Raw genomic sequence first — 4,958 nt, forward strand, 5'->3', positions numbered from 1 at the left:
AATTCCCTGGCTTCATGGTCAGATGGAATTACCATCAAATTTTAGAGGTATACCTTCTACAAGCTTGTTTGGTGGAAGCAAGATGATTCTACTCTCCTCTATTTCCTCCTTGAAGCAGATTGTAAGGTTCAAGAGAGCAGGTATGGTCTCTAGTCTGCCACCTGGAACACAGTAGATGCTCAATAAAAACTTTGCAAATGGAATGATTAAATGCTTCCATTTACCCCTTTCTTAATGTCAGGGCAGGCTACAGAGTCATGTCCTATACATTCTGGGGGAAATGGAAAAGAACTAACAGTTTGGTACCTGCTGTGTGTCATTCACTAGGCTGTATGCCACATATAGATTACTTCATGTAATTTTTACAGCAACCTTGTGAAGAAAGTATTCCAATTTTACAGATAAAGAAACTGAGGCCCAAAGGAATCTGTCATGAAATAAATATGTGCACATGAAATTCTTTTTTCTCCTAGAATATCTGTTCTCTTCCTATTGCTTCATCAAATCACACCCAACCTTCGAGAACCAAATTAAGACTGTTGAAAGTTCATTCTCCATGAGCGTCTTGTGTTTCTGTCCATCTTCTGAGTAAAGGCACTGACAGCCTTTGGTCTGGGCTATTTTTTCAAGGATGTTTGTATAGCATACACCCTTGAACAAAGAGATAGTAACTCCCTCTGGGAGAGGACAGATTTGTTTTCTGACCAGGTTAATAAGGATAATATCTCCTTCCAGGGCAAAGACTGGTCAGGTTTGCTAAAGGCCCCTTTAGAAGTTTGGGGTTTCCTTACCTTGGGGTTCCTCAGCTGTGATACAAACCCATGGAGTGTGCAGTGCCACTCTGGACCACTCTGTCAGCCCTACGGGATTTGGAGGACCCGTTCACCAAGGTGAACACAAAGTTCCTATGTTTTGCTATACTATGAGGAAGAAAGTCCATTGTCTCTGACCTAGGAATTTTGTGTCCTCTTCAAGTACCTATGAAAATGTAATAGACTAACTTTCAGCTTGCAAATAGGGTAAAACTTTAGCCTTTTTACAGGTCTTGACAAAGCCCTTCTTCCTTTGGGAAGCCTTTTCTAAGCATTCCAGCTTCTAGTGATATCTCTAAGACACATTTTGCAGGAAACCCAACCTGCTGAGTAATGTATTTATGAACATTTTTATTGCCTCACACTTGATTATTCTCTCTTAGAGGACAGAAACAGCCATTTATACCTCTTGGTAAGTATTTAGCATTTTTCTTGAATATAGAAATTGGCTCTTGTTTCATTAATTGTAATTTGTTAAAATGTATTGAATGTCTATTAAGTGTAGGACATTATGGTCAGAATGTTTAGGTAATTATTTCCCTAACTGGTGCATAAGTGCCTTGAAGATGGTCATAATATCTCATAGTTCTTTATCCATTATAATTCTTTCTATCTCTCATTCTCATTCAACAAATATTTATGGACTGTCTGCTATTGCAGGTGGTATGTTAGTTGCTGAGTGTACAAATGAATAAGAGAAGTCTATCCACAATGAACTCGTGGAAACACATACATGCAGTACAAGAAGGAAATCCAGTGACAGAAAAAAAGCATAGATCATTATGGGAACATGGAAAAGGGCCACTCAACAGGACTTTTCATTTTGGGGGGGCAGTTGCTTTTCCTCTTCTTGGTATTTTCAGCAGCACATAGTGCTTAGTAGATATTGAAACAAAGTGGTTTCTTTCTTTTTTTTCCACACTGTAGAGCCCCCTTCAGTGCTCACAGCCCACCAGTGAAGAGTGTGGGCAATGGTCCTGGGCTGCACACTCCTCTGGCATGGGTGTACTAGGAGAGGTCCACAGAGAAGGATCTTCCATCAATGCATCACCATTTGCTGAAACCAAGTGTGGATGTGGGGACTGATAATCCAGCTAGAAATCTTGGTCAAATCCCTGCTCTGAAACTTGTGTATATACTCCAAAATAGCCCGTCTAAGATTGGCTGGCCTATATTAAAAAGGATTGCCAGCAGGCTCAGGCTCTAGTTCTACCTATTTAAAAAGATATATGCAACAAGTGTGTTTAAGTAAATGAACCTATATCTAACACCTACAATATTACTAGGGACTAGAAGATGCACAAGGCATGTTCCTTGCCCTTGAGATGTTCATAATTAAGTGAGACAGACACAGAGAACCATCATCTAAAACTGTACAGGAGAGCATAAGCTTTGAATAGAAACTAGGGGTTATTATCAACAAGCTGTGGGAACTTCTTCCACTGGCGACCAAGAGAATTTCTTGCAAAGGGATGGCATCTGAGTTGGTGTTTAAAGGCTGAAAAGAATTTCCCCAGGCAGAAAACAGAGAGTAAGGCAGCCTAGGAAAAAGCTCAAGCAAATGCACATTCTTTAAAAGTAAATAAACAAATGAATTAACTAATTCATAAAAGGAGAGTTCAGGGAATGGTCAGTAGGACAGCTACTGGAATGGAGGGTGTGCACACAACTGAAGGTCAGAAAGGAAGTTCCATTCAGCGCCTTCCACGAATATTTATTAAGCACCTGCTGGGGCAAATATAGTATGCTTAAAAAGAGATAAAGATAAAGACCTAGCTCACAACCTAATGAGGAGATCGTTTAATCTAAAATAGTAAATGCCAACAAAGCACTAAACAGGGAGGATCTTGAATGTCACCCTAAGTCACTCGGGTGTTATTCCTTAGGAAGAGAATGCAGTGAATGATTTTATCTGACCTGGGAGGAGGAGGAGGTTAAGTCTTGGCAACTGTGTGAAGGAAGGTTCAGAGGGGCGATAGATGGAGTCAGGGAGAACAGTATGGAAGCTTGTGTAATCATCCAGGGGAAAAACACAAAGGGTCTATATCAGATGAAGATGAAAAGAGCAAAGATAGAAGACTTGTGAGGACAGAACTTGACGAACAGGTGTTTATGAAGATGAGTCCAAGCCTTCTCTTCTGGGAGAAGGAGAGGATGATGCTGGTAATAATAGAGAACACTCATCAGAAAAAAATATCCAGAACTGATAAGATCTCAAAGATAAAATAACCGATCTCCATCATATCTTTTTTCATTTAACTTTTTACTTGATCATAATTTTAGACGCAGTATCACATATTTTTTAAGCAGTAAAAGTAAACACCTAGGACTTTTTAGGAGACACATCTTACCAGGGTTTTTGAAGCTTCAGGAACATTAGTGGATCATAAAGTCAATTTAAAATGGTATGAAATAATACCAAAAAAAAGTGAAATAGAATAAAGCAGAACAGGACAGAAAATACAGTGATCACATAGAAAGATTATTATTTCGTGGAACTTTGACTTCTGTTTTATGTACACAGACTAGGTTGCAATATCAAGTACATGTCTTAGTGCGAGTTGCAGTTTAAAAAAGTTTGAAAGCCGTTGATCCAAACAGTGTCCAACAAGCCATCTCTCTCAACCCTCCTTCCTCCAGTTTACAGGATTTGAGTATTGGCATATAGGGGCTTGAGGCATCTTTTGTCCCTTTGACAATGAATGACAATCCAATTATGTAAAACAATGGTGCTAGTATTTTGTTGGGAGCCACTGGCCTCCACCATTTTTATAGAAAGCCAGAAGCACCCTCTACATTACTGTCTGTAGCCCCTTTGGCATCATGGGGAATGCTCAGGATTACCCATATCTGGTCCACCTGCAGATCAAATCAGAAACAGGGAGAGAACACATTATTTTGTTTTCTTTTCTTGAGATTTCAAATAAACTTTTGCTAAATATTTTAAGACAATAGAATTAAAAATATAAATTGTGAATCCTCATAGATTTCATTTTTCCACTAGATGGCAGAAAAAGCACTTGTAATGGACATTACATTATCACCTACTTAATCAGTTCTGCAGACTTTTTTAATAAAGGGAGGTGTATTTCAGTTTAAACAGTAGAATATAATTATAAGACATTTGATTATTTTTTAACTAATTTAATCATATTAAGCTTAAAATTAAAGAGAAACTTTAAGTTAGTTTGTGTTTATGTATGTACATATATGCCCACATGTCTCAATTTAGACGGTCATGGTAGAATTTTATTGGCCTTGGAATACTGCCATGCTTTCTTTTAATACAAATTTAAAAATAAAAGGTAATATTTAGAAACAATCTTAAATTAATACAGAAACATTTTTCATGTTACACATGGGCATAATTAGATGTACAGTTGAGATATACTTAATTATGATATATTGCAAATAATGATAATGATACAAGTAAAAACATTGATGATACATCCATGGTTATGAACCCCAAATACATTTTTTATAAAGAGAATAAAAGCTATGTGAGCTAAGGAAATATAGTACAACAGTTAAACAGGGTGTGTCCTTTTCTTTCTGTGTTAATAATCCTAATACGACTTTTTTTTTTTTAACCTGAATTGATATCAGGTGGCCATTTATCAACAATAAGTCTTCGGGGGCATTTGTAATTAGAACACTTTACTATGCACTTGCGAAGAGTTTCACAGACCCTTGCTCTGGTATACTTATCGTCAAAGAGAAAATTATTTTATGGATCGGCAAAAAGCAAAATGGTTAATAGGTGAGTTATACCAAAGAAAATGTTTTAGGGAACACAGACATAATTTGATAAAGTACTATCAAACTATCAAACTATCAGATAAAAACCAGTTCAAAGAGGCTAAGTATTTGGCCCCGATTTCAGTCACTACTTTTGCTACTGTTTATCTTACAACTGGCCTTGGGAAAGAGGAGAAAAAAGAAAGGATCAAAAAGAGGAGGTGATGAAAAGAGTCAAGTCCAATCATTCATGCAGCTCAGGGACTTCTGCCAAGGGCATGTTCTGGGTCAGGCCCTGCGTGGGAATTGGGATGTGGCTTCTTCAATCAAAATGAGAGCAAAGGGACAGAGAAGAGGGGAGATGTTGGGGGGGCCAACAGGAAGAAGTACAAGAATGGCTAAGATTAT

The 4,958-nt window shown here is 37.8% G+C and overlaps 1 non-coding gene across 1 annotated transcript; it reads right to left on the minus strand.

Annotated features, from left to right (window-relative positions):
* Positions 1-1,731: 1,731 nt before the first annotated feature.
* LOC123840095 (small nucleolar RNA SNORA42/SNORA80 family) lies at positions 1,732-1,870 on the minus strand. Its single transcript, XR_006789907.1, has one exon. It is a non-coding gene; the product is annotated as a small nucleolar RNA SNORA42/SNORA80 family (small nucleolar RNA).
* Between the last annotated feature and the right edge of the window lie 3,088 nt (positions 1,871-4,958).

The sequence above is a fragment of the Mirounga angustirostris genome, unplaced genomic scaffold (genome assembly GCF_029215605.1).
Source record: "Mirounga angustirostris isolate CCGP_5_RB_7025 unplaced genomic scaffold, mMirAng1.0.hap1 SCAF_3, whole genome shotgun sequence".
NCBI classification, from domain to species: Eukaryota; Metazoa; Chordata; class Mammalia; order Carnivora; family Phocidae; genus Mirounga; species Mirounga angustirostris.